The sequence below is a fragment of the Conger conger genome, chromosome 17 (assembly GCF_963514075.1).
Source record: "Conger conger chromosome 17, fConCon1.1, whole genome shotgun sequence".
NCBI classification, from domain to species: Eukaryota; Metazoa; Chordata; class Actinopteri; order Anguilliformes; family Congridae; genus Conger; species Conger conger.
Window position 1 is genome coordinate 40365928 of NC_083776.1, and position 12546 is coordinate 40378473.

General features: G+C 42.0%; 2 non-coding genes across 2 annotated transcripts; both read left to right on the forward strand.

The window, feature by feature from the left end:
• The first annotated feature begins 4740 nt into the window (after positions 1 to 4740).
• Positions 4741 to 4847, forward strand: LOC133117272 (U6 spliceosomal RNA). Its single transcript, XR_009706057.1, has one exon. It is a non-coding gene; the product is annotated as a U6 spliceosomal RNA (small nuclear RNA).
• A 5605-nt stretch (positions 4848 to 10452) lies between these two features.
• Positions 10453 to 10559, forward strand: LOC133117274 (U6 spliceosomal RNA). The gene has a single exon (XR_009706058.1). It is a non-coding gene; the product is annotated as a U6 spliceosomal RNA (small nuclear RNA).
• The last annotated feature ends 1987 nt before the right edge of the window (positions 10560 to 12546 follow it).

The following is a 12546-nucleotide window of genomic DNA, read 5'->3' on the forward strand; positions in this document are numbered from 1 at the left end:
TAAAACTTTAAATGAGACGAATCGCTGTTGTCTGTTACTCTGACGACACTGAGTATCACGAGGGTATCTCCTAATATTTTGTGACTGTTCATATATCCAGGTCTAGCAAACTCGAATTCAGTTCTTGAGAATGTTTTGCTACTCATTGTCCAATTTCATTTCTTTTCCAGGCAGAAATTTTATTTGATAGTACAAAATGCAGAAAGGGAGCACCGTTGTGATTTTTAAAAATGATTATATTATTATTAATAATAATAATAATAATAATGACAATACAAATATGGCACAACTCGTTCACAGCAGAACATGGAGAAATGTCATGAGTACAAGAGATGGACGTGAATGGGGACCTACTTGTTGCTGCAACTAAATTCGGCAATTGTTCCAACAGTAGATAATAAACTGCCATCAAACAAAACAAGGACTGATTTGCACGTCCTCAAACTTAAACTGGAGCTATGCTGACGCCTAGTGTTAAAAGCTGAGCGTTTTTCTGCTGTTCAATATGTATGAAAATATATTTTTCACTGGCTTCTAGAGTGACTGCTATCGCGGTCACATGAGAATGATCACTGGTCTGATATTTTAATCACATAAATAAGTAGAATAAATGGAGCATGCCCATGGGAGGCATGTGTCCTGGTCTAAGATGTTCGCAGTGTCATGGTCCAAGCTGATGTCCTGCAGCGCCCGGCCCGTCTGCGACTGAGGTTCCCTGCAATGTGAAGCTGTGCACACAGGAAAAACATGCTTATCACAAGATTTATGAACATGCTATGTGACACAGAGTATTTAAAAGTAATAATAATAATAATAATAATAATAATAATAATAATAATTAATTTAACTTCACAGGGGCTACCAAGATGTAGTAGTTGACAGACCTAACCACAGCTAGCTAGCTACACTATACCACTGAAATGACTCACTTTTTAAAACATTTCGACAGAAATGATTAAATTGGGGGAGTAATTAGGCTGCATTATTCGTATAGTCACACGCTGAATCGAGGTATGGAGGTAGGTAGGTAGATAGCCAAGCAGCTATCCGCCTTGCAAGCCAGAGAATATTACGTTTTGTAATTAAAACGAAATGTGCGACATGCCAGCTTTGTCTTACGATATATTTCTAATGTAAAAATACATACATGATGTGTTTATACAGCTGGAAAGTTATTTCATTCATTCGTTCTGTGTATTAACAGCAACGATAAACGTATTGAACAGCGCGAAAGCCAACTAGCTAGCCTGCTCTGACCATCGCTAACATGAAAATACAAATGATTCTTCTCATTTTAATAAAAATTTCATTAGAAAACGCATTGAAAGCTTACCTTTCACCGATGCGGGAGCAATGGCCGACGCGCCGATTTGAGTCAAAACGGAGGAAGAGCTACAATTGGCCGGCTAAACACGTGATGAATTTGGAACAAACACGTGTTCAATTTGGAACAAATCCGGCCATCTGATTGGCTGAGCCGCTTTGTCAAAGTTGGTGAAAGTTGTAAATTGGAACAAGGCACGGCCTCTGATTGGCTCCAATATTGGAACATATTGGAACATTGGAACAGAGAAGATCGGTAAAGTGGCCAAATCCATTTGACTTTTAAGAGGCCAGCCTGTAGTGCAGTGGCAAGGTCGGCGGTTCGAGCCCCGGTGTAGCTGCGATAAGATCCGCACAGCTGTTGGGCCCTTGGGGGATGCCCTTAACACCCCATTGCTCCAGGGCTGTTTCCTGCTTAGTCTAATCAGGACTTGTCGGTCGCTTTGGATAAAAGCGTCTGCTAAATAACAAATGATTATTTATTTATAGCTTGCATTGTAGCAACTAGACCTAACATCCTCAGAATGACCTACACCGTGGCACGGTGTCATTTTGTTGGGAATGTTAAATGAACCAAAATAAAGAAGAAAAAAAAAAAGTGAAACAGCAAAGTTGGGTGAATTTTGTAACTTTGAGTTGCATCAGGCAAGTATATTTCTCGAGTTATCAAAATACATTAGTTGTATTGTAGACTGGTTTCCGGTTTAATTTTGTCTTTCAACCTATAGGTACAACACACATCAGGACATGTAGGTCTCTTTGGATAAAAGCGTCTGCTAAATAACAAATGATTATTTATTTATTTATTTATTTATTTATTTATTTATTTATTTATTTATTTATTTATTTATTTATTTATTTATTTATTTATTTATTTATTTATTTATTTGCTAGCATTGTGGCAACTCAACCTAACATCCTCAGGATGGCCTACACAGTGGCACGGTGTTATTTTGTTGGGAATGTAAGGTATATTTCTCGAGTTATGAAAATACATAAGTTGTATTGTAGACTGGTTTTATTTTGTCTTTGAACCTGTAGGTACACCGCACATCCCGATAGAAACACACATCAGGACTTGTCGGTAGCTTTGGATAAAAGCGTCATCCTCAGGAAGGCCTACACAGTGGCACGGTGTTATTTTGTTGAGAATGTCTGTCCTCCAGGGTCCTCGTCGCACTTCATTGTGCGTCGCTCTGGATAAGAGCGTCTGCTAAATGCCTGCAATGTAATGTAATGTAATGTGAAAAAGAAAGAACGGGAAACCGCAATGCTGTGTGAATTCTGTTGGGTGAAACATTCGCAGCATTGAAAACCATTCGCGTTTTTTCCCCTTTACATAGTTCTGAATGAAGATCAGGTATATCATTCTGAGTACAGTAAAAAATAAAATAAAAAAGGAACTTTGTACATGGGGTATATTCCAGATGTCTCATTAAAAATGCATGTCTTACGAAATTTAAAACGAAATTAGATTGAAGGCTTCACAATAGCCCACAGTCTTGTCCCGGAGGCTAGAACCTAAAGGCATATGGTGATGCAGCGTCTTTTGGTTATTACTGCTCTAGCCTTTGGAATAGCCTGCCGATGGGTCTTCGCGACTCCAAATCCGTAGACATTTTAAAAAGAAATCGTAAGACACACCCTGTTGTAGTTCTGTCTGTAACGTGGTACACAAATAAAGTTTTGCGTAGCCACGCCTGTATTTGCACTCGGCCTACACGGGCAGATGGCTTCGTCGCCTACGGGAGATAATATTGTATTTTTCCAAATAGTTTCACTTGTTTCAGTTCGGTGCAATATGGACGCGTGCTCACATAAAACAGTGCTACTGCGGCCGGACGTCTCTCGGGTAAGGTTGCCTGCTGTAGGCGGTCCGCATGTCACGTTAACTTGGTGTGGAATTAGCTTGTTCGCTTGCTAGCTAACGACTGGTGGCCATAGTCCTTCGCCTCCGCGTCGTACAGTAACCCCCTTGTTAACAAGATTATTCCTGATACACGTCGTAAATACAGTCGTGTAGGCTATTTATTGCATTTTCTGGAAGGCTTGGCAGCTGTGCGAGGATTATCCAGCTACTGAGCAAACTGTTTCCACGTGCTAGGCCGGCTGTAGCTAGCTCGTTTGCTACCTTGGCGAGGCGATGTAATTTAGTGCTCCGGTGCCTCGCTTATTGTATGTGTCTGGCCATTTTGCATGCTTAGAGATTGGGGAAGTAGATGAGAAGCACCGTACGTGGCACAGGTAAAGACAATTGTCACAACATTTTCAGAGGCCTTGTTGGAAAACGTGGCATTTCCCCCACGTAGGCCCAGCGGACGCCAAAAGTCGCCGTGTTAAGTTAGCCTACACCACAGAAGTAAATAATCGTGTGCCATAGTGGCTAGCTAACGAAAACGACAACGCAGAAGAACCACTCAGCTTGCTTTGGTTGGATATACACACACGGCAGTCTGCTGAGTGGTCAAAGAGGGAATGCTGCTTTCCACGTTTGTTTTGAGCAAACACTCGTGTTTCGAAGAACTCGTTTCCTCCGCGTTTTCGTCCTTTTTAGTGAATTTCGAGTGCTTACTCTAAATTAACTTTTGATGAATTGCCTTGAAAAACTCAGCCTCCAGTTTCTGTTATAGTGTAAAGTACCTTTCGGGCGTACTGTATATGGTATTAAAAACCATGCAGTGTTTTTTTGTTTTTTTCTCAAGTGTCTCTATTAATTGTATGTAAACGATGTTCTTCCCATAGACTGTATCAAAGTAAGGCTCTTCCGTGCATGCACCGTCTTTTTGACGGTTTTCCCTTTTCTAGCTGGAGAGCCCTTGTGAAAGGAATGAGCCGACTGACCTCTGGTGGCAATTACTAGCAATGTACGGGGAGATCCGGAAGTACCGTATTTGAATTTGAAGATGGCGGGCTCCTTGTTTACTTTTCTTCAGATTTTACCTTTTGCTGTCAGATGGCCTGACCTTACCTATACCTAGTAATACTATTGTTTTGTTGTTGTGTTTTTTCTTTTTCTTTCAGTGTGCGATGAATCTTTCAAGCATGTTCAGCTGATGGTGACTGAGATGAGGACAGCATGCAGCGGACAGGCTGGAGGTGGTGACAGTGCAGTTCTTTGTGAGGGTGCAGCCAATAGCAGGATCGAGGCAGTCGGCTGCATAAGTCGGCAGCGCACATCCGTGGACTCCATTTGCCTGCCTCGGAGGGACATTGATGTCTAAATGTGTTCAGCTCAACATGAGAGGTTGTGTTTGATAAACCTCCTGATGCAGATTTGTCTTGTTTGTAAGTGCTGCCAGTTTAGGCTGTCCTTACGAGGCACACACGCGTGCTATGCATGCTTTCGCACTCAGTCCATGACTGCGAACCATGGCCAGAACCCGCCCCTTAGGTAGCGCAGGCTCAGGTAGGTCTCTTGTGCTCGCTCCGGCAGCACATATACTAAAATTGGAACGATACAGAGAAGATTAGCATGGCCCCTGCGCAAGGATGACACGCAAATTCGTGAAGCGTTCCATATTTTTAACCTTACCTGCGCACCAGTTGATATTTTCATGCCTAACCTGAGCTCTGGGTAACATTTTTTGTGAAGCGGTGCATATTTTGTGCCTTGCCTGAGGTCCAGGTAACATTTATTGGTGATTCTGTGCCTTACCTGAGCTCCAGGGTAACATGTTTTGTGATTTTTGTAAAACAGAAAGTTCTATTTTCATTTATACAAGCTGCTGTCCGGGTGTACCTAATAAAGTGGTCACCGAGTGTCCACTAACTCTGCTCGAGGGCAGAGGCTATTGTGACATCACAGGCTATTGTGACGGCACAGGAAATGGGTGGGCCAAATATTTGCATTTACAGGCTGGTGGACAGGTGTACCTAATAAAGTGGTCACTGAGTGTGTATGAACCGCTAGAGGGCAACGGCTGTTGTGATAGCACAGGCTACTGTGACGTCACGGCAAATTGGTGGTCTTAAGTACGAGTGTAGAGATAAACCTAATAAAGTGAAACTCTGTCCTATTTTAAAAATAGAATCTCCATCTCTGCCGACCTTTTTTTTTTTTTTTTTTTTTTGAAATAAAATATCCATCTCGGTCCTATTTTAAAGAGTAGAACAGGTTCTCTGTATTGTTCCCATTTCAAGGAGTACAACAGGCCACTGAGGTGACTCGTCTTTGAAAAAGGCTTCATACGCCAGCGGACAAGTGCCTGGACATGGGCGGATGCTCTGCGTGAGGTGTGGTATGCTTGTGTGGCCCACTGGTGGGCCAGTAGCTGGCCATCTTCCCTCTGATCAAATAAACCCCAATTTCAAAGAGCAAGGGCTCATTTTTGGATGGTTGTTTGCTTTAGACTTGCAACTTGGCACTTTTTTCCCCCTCCGTTGATTGATGCAAATGTTTCTTTGTGCACTGCACACCACCTTGAGTGTATATTGTAAATAAAACTTTAAATGAGACGAATCGCTGTTGTCTGTTACTCTGACGACACTGAGTATCACGAGGGTATCTCCTAATATTTTGTGACTGTTCATATATCCAGGTCTAGCAAACTCGAATTCAGTTCTTGAGAATGTTTTGCTACTCATTGTCCAATTTCATTTCTTTTCCAGGCAGAAATTTTATTTGATAGTACAAAATGCAGAAAGGGAGCACCGTTGTGATTTTTAAAAATGATTATATTATTATTAATAATAATAATAATAATAATGACAATACAAATATGGCACAACTCGTTCACAGCAGAACATGGAGAAATGTCATGAGTACAAGAGATGGACGTGAATGGGGACCTACTTGTTGCTGCAACTAAATTCGGCAATTGTTCCAACAGTAGATAATAAACTGCCATCAAACAAAACAAGGACTGATTTGCACGTCCTCAAACTTAAACTGGAGCTATGCTGACGCCTAGTGTTAAAAGCTGAGCGTTTTTCTGCTGTTCAATATGTATGAAAATATATTTTTCACTGGCTTCTAGAGTGACTGCTATCGCGGTCACATGAGAATGATCACTGGTCTGATATTTTAATCACATAAATAAGTAGAATAAATGGAGCATGCCCATGGGAGGCATGTGTCCTGGTCTAAGATGTTCGCAGTGTCATGGTCCAAGCTGATGTCCTGCAGCGCCCGGCCCGTCTGCGACTGAGGTTCCCTGCAATGTGAGGCTGTGCACACAGGAAAAACATGCTTATCACAAGATTTATGAACATGCTATGTGACACAGAGTATTTAAAAGTAATAATAATAATAATAATAATAATAATAATAATAATAATTAATTTAACTTCACAGGGGCTACCAAGATGTAGTAGTTGACAGACCTAACCACAGCTAGCTAGCTACACTATACCACTGAAATGACTCACTTTTTAAAACATTTCGACAGAAATGATTAAATTGGGGGAGTAATTAGGCTGCATTATTCGTATAGTCACACGCTGAATCGAGGTATGGAGGTAGGTAGGTAGATAGCCAAGCAGCTATCCGCCTTGCAAGCCAGAGAATATTACGTTTTGTAATTAAAACGAAATGTGCGACATGCCAGCTTTGTCTTACGATATATTTCTAATGTAAAAATACATACATGATGTGTTTATACAGCTGGAAAGTTCTTTCATTCATTCGTTCTGTGTATTAACAGCAACGATAAACGTATTGAACAGCGCGAAAGCCAACTAGCTAGCCTGCTCTGACCATCGCTAACATGAAAATACAAATGATTCTTCTCATTTTAATAAAAATTTCATTAGAAAACGCATTGAAAGCTTACCTTTCACCGATGCGGGAGCAATGGCCGATGCGCCGATTTGAGTCAAAACGGAGGAAGAGCTACAATTGGCCGGCTAAACACGTGATGAATTTGGAACAAACACGTGTTCAATTTGGAACAAATCCGGCCATCTGATTGGCTGAGCCGCTTTGTCAAAGTTGGTGAAAGTTGTAAATTGGAACAAGGCACGGCCTCTGATTGGCTCCAATATTGGAACATATTGGAACATTGGAACAGAGAAGATCGGTAAAGTGGCCAAATCCATTTGACTTTTAAGAGGCCAGCCTGTAGTGCAGTGGCAAGGTCGGCGGTTCGAGCCCCGGTGTAGCTGCGATAAGATCCGCACAGCTGTTGGGCCCTTGGGGGATGCCCTTAACACCCCATTGCTCCAGGGCTGTTTCCTGCTTAGTCTAATCAGGACTTGTCGGTCGCTTTGGATAAAAGCGTCTGCTAAATAACAAATGATTATTTATTTATAGCTTGCATTGTAGCAACTAGACCTAACATCCTCAGAATGACCTACACCGTGGCACGGTGTCATTTTGTTGGGAATGTTAAATGAACCAAAATAAAGAAGAAGAAAAAAAAAAAGTGAAACAGCAAAGTTGGGTGAATTTTGTAACTTTGAGTTGCATCAGGCAAGTATATTTCTCGAGTTATCAAAATACATTAGTTGTATTGTAGACTGGTTTCCGGTTTAATTTTGTCTTTCAACCTATAGGTACAACACACATCAGGACATGTAGGTCTCTTTGGATAAAAGCGTCTGCTAAATAACAAATGATTATTTATTTATTTATTTATTTATTTATTTATTTATTTATTTATTTGCTAGCATTGTGGCAACTCAACCTAACATCCTCAGGATGGCCTACACAGTGGCACGGTGTTATTTTGTTGGGAATGTAAGGTATATTTCTCGAGTTATGAAAATACATAAGTTGTATTGTAGACTGGTTTTATTTTGTCTTTGAACCTGTAGGTACACCGCACATCCCGATAGAAACACACATCAGGACTTGTCGGTAGCTTTGGATAAAAGCGTCATCCTCAGGAAGGCCTACACAGTGGCACGGTGTTATTTTGTTGAGAATGTCTGTCCTCCAGGGTCCTCGTCGCACTTCATTGTGCGTCGCTCTGGATAAGAGCGTCTGCTAAATGCCTGCAATGTAATGTAATGTAATGTGAAAAAGAAAGAACGGGAAACCGCAATGCTGTGTGAATTCTGTTGGGTGAAACATTCGCAGCATTGAAAACCATTCGCGTTTTTTCCCCTTTACATAGTTCTGAATGAAGATCAGGTATATCATTCTGAGTACAGTAAAAAATAAAATAAAAAAGGAACTTTGTACATGGGGTATATTCCAGATGTCTCATTAAAAATGCATGTCTTACGAAATTTAAAACGAAATTAGATTGAAGGCTTCACAATAGCCCACAGTCTTGTCCCGGAGGCTAGAACCTAAAGGCATATGGTGATGCAGCGTCTTTTGGTTATTACTGCTCTAGCCTTTGGAATAGCCTGCCGATGGGTCTTCGCGACTCCAAATCCGTAGACATTTTAAAAAGAAATCGTAAGACACACCCTGTTGTAGTTCTGTCTGTAACGTGGTACACAAATAAAGTTTTGCGTAGCCACGCCTGTATTTGCACTCGGCCTACACGGGCAGATGGCTTCGTCGCCTACGGGAGATAATATTGTATTTTTCCAAATAGTTTCACTTGTTTCAGTTCGGTGCAATATGGACGCGTGCTCACATAAAACAGTGCTACTGCGGCCGGACGTCTCTCGGGTAAGGTTGCCTGCTGTAGGCGGTCCGCATGTCACGTTAACTTGGTGTGGAATTAGCTTGTTCGCTTGCTAGCTAACGACTGGTGGCCATAGTCCTTCGCCTCCGCGTCGTACAGTAACCCCCTTGTTAACAAGATTATTCCTGATACACGTCGTAAATACAGTCGTGTAGGCTATTTATTGCATTTTCTGGAAGGCTTGGCAGCTGTGCGAGGATTATCCAGCTACTGAGCAAACTGTTTCCACGTGCTAGGCCGGCTGTAGCTAGCTCGTTTGCTACCTTGGCGAGGCGATGTAATTTAGTGCTCCGGTGCCTCGCTTATTGTATGTGTCTGGCCATTTTGCATGCTTAGAGATTGGGGAAGTAGATGAGAAGCACCGTACGTGGCACAGGTAAAGACAATTGTCACAACATTTTCAGAGGCCTTGTTGGAAAACGTGGCATTTCCCCCACGTAGGCCCAGCGGACGCCAAAAGTCGCCGTGTTAAGTTAGCCTACACCACAGAAGTAAATAATCGTGTGCCATAGTGGCTAGCTAACGAAAACGACAACGCAGAAGAACCACTCAGCTTGCTTTGGTTGGATATACACACACGGCAGTCTGCTGAGTGGTCAAAGAGGGAATGCTGCTTTCCACGTTTGTTTTGAGCAAACACTCGTGTTTCGAAGAACTCGTTTCCTCCGCGTTTTCGTCCTTTTTAGTGAATTTCGAGTGCTTACTCTAAATTAACTTTTGATGAATTGCCTTGAAAAACTCAGCCTCCAGTTTCTGTTATAGTGTAAAGTACCTTTCGGGCGTACTGTATATGGTATTAAAAACCATGCAGTGTTTTTTTGTTTTTTTCTCAAGTGTCTCTATTAATTGTATGTAAACGATGTTCTTCCCATAGACTGTATCAAAGTAAGGCTCTTCCGTGCATGCACCGTCTTTTTGACGGTTTTCCCTTTTCTAGCTGGAGAGCCCTTGTGAAAGGAATGAGCCGACTGACCTCTGGTGGCAATTACTAGCAATGTACGGGGAGATCCGGAAGTACCGTATTTGAATTTGAAGATGGCGGGCTCCTTGTTTACTTTTCTTCAGATTTTACCTTTTGCTGTCAGATGGCCTGACCTTACCTATACCTAGTAATACTATTGTTTTGTTGTTGTGTTTTTTCTTTTTCTTTCAGTGTGCGATGAATCTTTCAAGCATGTTCAGCTGATGGTGACTGAGATGAGGACAGCATGCAGCGGACAGGCTGGAGGTGGTGACAGTGCAGTTCTTTGTGAGGGTGCAGCCAATAGCAGGATCGAGGCAGTCGGCTGCATAAGTCGGCAGCGCACATCCGTGGACTCCATTTGCCTGCCTCGGAGGGACATTGATGTCTAAATGTGTTCAGCTCAACATGAGAGGTTGTGTTTGATAAACCTCCTGATGCAGATTTGTCTTGTTTGTAAGTGCTGCCAGTTTAGGCTGTCCTTACGAGGCACACACGCGTGCTATGCATGCTTTCGCACTCAGTCCATGACTGCGAACCATGGCCAGAACCCGCCCCTTAGGTAGCGCAGGCTCAGGTAGGTCTCTTGTGCTCGCTCCGGCAGCACATATACTAAAATTGGAACGATACAGAGAAGATTAGCATGGCCCCTGCGCAAGGATGACACGCAAATTCGTGAAGCGTTCCATATTTTTAACCTTACCTGCGCACCAGTTGATATTTTCATGCCTAACCTGAGCTCTGGGTAACATTTTTTGTGAAGCGGTGCATATTTTGTGCCTTGCCTGAGGTCCAGGTAACATTTATTGGTGATTCTGTGCCTTACCTGAGCTCCAGGGTAACATGTTTTGTGATTTTTGTAAAACAGAAAGTTCTATTTTCATTTATACAAGCTGCTGTCCGGGTGTACCTAATAAAGTGGTCACCGAGTGTCCACTAACTCTGCTCGAGGGCAGAGGCTATTGTGACATCACAGGCTATTGTGACGGCACAGGAAATGGGTGGGCCAAATATTTGCATTTACAGGCTGGTGGACAGGTGTACCTAATAAAGTGGTCACTGAGTGTGTATGAACCGCTAGAGGGCAACGGCTGTTGTGATAGCACAGGCTACTGTGACGTCACGGCAAATTGGTGGTCTTAAGTACGAGTGTAGAGATAAACCTAATAAAGTGAAACTCTGTCCTATTTTAAAAATAGAATCTCCATCTCTGCCGACCTTTTTTTTTTTTTTTTTTTAAATAAAATATCCATCTCGGTCCTATTTTAAAGAGTAGAACAGGTTCTCTGTATTGTTCCCATTTCAAGGAGTACAACAGGCCACTGAGGTGACTCGTCTTTGAAAAAGGCTTCATACGCCAGCGGACAAGTGCCTGGACATGGGCGGATGCTCTGCGTGAGGTGTGGTATGCTTGTGTGGCCCACTGGTGGGCCAGTAGCTGGCCATCTTCCCTCTGATCAAATAAACCCCAATTTCAAAGAGCAAGGGCTCATTTTTGGATGGTTGTTTGCTTTAGACTTGCAACTTGGCACTTTTTTCCCCCTCCGTTGATTGATGCAAATGTTTCTTTGTGCACTGCACACCACCTTGAGTGTATATTGTAAATAAAACTTTAAATGAGACGAATCGCTGTTGTCTGTTACTCTGACGACACTGAGTATCACGAGGGTATCTCCTAATATTTTGTGACTGTTCATATATCCAGGTCTAGCAAACTTGAATTCAGTTCTTGAGAATGTTTTGCTACTCATTGTCCAATTTCATTTCTTTTCCAGGCAGAAATTTTATTTGATAGTACAAAATGCAGAAAGGGAGCACCGTTGTGATTTTTAAAAATGATTATATTATTATTAATAATAATAATAATAATAATGACAATACAAATATGGCACAACTCGTTCACAGCAGAACATGGAGAAATGTCATGAGTACAAGAGATGGACGTGAATGGGGACCTACTTGTTGCTGCAACTAAATTCGGCAATTGTTCCAACAGTAGATAATAAACTGCCATCAAACAAAACAAGGACTGATTTGCACGTCCTCAAACTTAAACTGGAGCTATGCTGACGCCTAGTGTTAAAAGCTGAGCGTTTTTCTGCTGTTCAATATGTATGAAAATATATTTTTCACTGGCTTCTAGAGTGACTGCTATCGCGGTCACATGAGAATGATCACTGGTCTGATATTTTAATCACATAAATAAGTAGAATAAATGGAGCATGCCCATGGGAGGCATGTGTCCTGGTCTAAGATGTTCGCAGTGTCATGGTCCAAGCTGATGTCCTGCAGCGCCCGGCCCGTCTGCGACTGAGGTTCCCTGCAATGTGAAGCTGTGCACACAGGAAAAACATGCTTATCACAAGATTTATGAACATGCTATGTGACACAGAGTATTTAAAAGTAATAATAATAATAATAATAATAATAATAATTAATTTAACTTCACAGGGGCTACCAAGATGTAGTAGTTGACAGACCTAACCACAGCTAGCTAGCTACACTATACCACTGAAATGACTCACTTTTTAAAACATTTCGACAGAAATGATTAAATTGGGGGAGTAATTAGGCTGCATTATTCGTATAGTCACACGCTGAATCGAGGTATGGAGGTAGGTAGGTAGATAGCCAAGCAGCTATCCGCCTTGCAAGCCAGAGAATATTACGTTTTGTAATTAA